Below are 1796 nucleotides of genomic sequence, written 5' to 3' on the forward strand. Positions count from 1 at the left end.
TGGCAGAGATGAGTGAGTGCCTCCTGTGCCACCTCACTTTCTTGAAAGATTTCAATTTGTGTACCATTAACTCGTGGTGCCTTGTTCTTTGCCAATTCTTTCAATGCACCTCGGACTTCCTCCTTCAATATCATTGGCTCTTGATCATATGCTACCTCTTGAAATGGTTGACTATTAACCATTTCCTTTTGGCATAGTGACTGTGTATTCTTTCCATCTTCTCTTGATGTTTTGTGCATCATTCAATAATTTGCCCAGAGAATCTTTCCATAACAAAAGTTGAGGCTTGAATTTTTTCTTCAGTTCCCCTAGCTTGAGAAATACTGAGCGTGTTCTTCCTTTTTGGTTTTCTGATTCCAGATCTTTGAACATTTTATTGTAATATTTAGCTTTATCTTCTTGAGCTGATATTTGAAAATTTCTGTTCAGCTCTTGTTGTTGTTGTTGTTGTTAAGTGCCGTCGAGTCGGTTCCGACCCATAGCGACCCTGTAAAGCGTTTCCAAGGGTGTAAATCTTTATGGGAGTAGAAAGCCTCATCCTTCTCCCACGGAGCAGCTGGTAGTTTCGAACCACTGACCTTAAGGTTCGCAGCCTGATTCGTAACCACTACACTACCAGAGCGCCTTGGACCTCCTCATTTCTTCCATTTGCTTTAGCATCTCTACACTGGAGAGCAAGTTTCAGTGTCTCTTCTGCTTTTGATCTTTTCCTTCTTTCTTGTCTTCTCAGTGACTTTGCTTTCTTCATGTATGATGTTCTTCATGTCATTCCACAACTCTTCTAGTCTTCTGTCTTTAGTGTTTAATGTATCAAATATGTTCTTCACATGATCTCTAAATTCAGGTGGGATCTATTCAAGGTCATATTTTGTCTCTCGTGGACTTGTTTTCATTTTCTTCAGCTTCAGTTTGGATTTCCATACGAGTAAATGATGGTCTGTTCCACAGTCTGCCCCTGGTCTTGTTTACACTGATGATATGGAGCCTTTCCATCATCTCTCTCCATACATGTAGTCAATTTGATTTTTATGAATTCCATCTGGTGAGATCCATGTGTATAGTCATCTCTTATGCTGTCTAAAGAAGGTATTTGAAATGAACAAATCATTGGTTTTGCAGAATTCTATCATTCGTTCTCCAGCATCATTTCTATCACCAAGGCCTTATTTTCCAACCACTAATCCTTCCTCTTTGCTCCCAACCTTTGCATTCCAATCACCAGTAATAATCAATACATCTTGATTACATGCTTGATCAATTTCAGATTGAAGAATTTGATAGGATTCTTCTATTTCATCCTCACTGGCTTTAGTGGTTGGTGCGTAAATTTGAATAATAGTGGTATTAACTGGGCTTCCCCATAGGTACATGGATATTATCCTATCACAGACAGCATAGATATTTATATCCACCCTAATCCCAGCCTTAAATGTCTTTTGCCTTAATTATTATACCAACCTTCTAAACATATTTTTTTTGCTTTGCCTATAATATCTTACTTACAATACCCATGCCTTGTACTGTTTTTAGATTTGTTGGTGGCTATGTGCCGTGGTTTTGGTTCTGGCTCATAGTGACCCTGTACAGAGTTTCTGAGGCTGTGAATCTTTACGGGAGCAGAAGACCTCATCTTTTCTCCATGGAACAGCTGGTAGTTTTGAACCGCTGAACTTGAGTCTCGCAGCCTGATTCATAACCACTATGCTACCAGAGCTCCTTATTAGGTTAGAAATCCTAAAATATTATGTAATTTGGTAATTCTAAAAATGTGGGCCTCACCATATGGAATACACAGG

This window comes from Chrysochloris asiatica, unplaced genomic scaffold (genome assembly GCF_000296735.1).
Source record: "Chrysochloris asiatica unplaced genomic scaffold, ChrAsi1.0 scaffold00303, whole genome shotgun sequence".
Lineage (NCBI taxonomy): Eukaryota > Metazoa > Chordata > Mammalia > Afrosoricida > Chrysochloridae > Chrysochloris > Chrysochloris asiatica.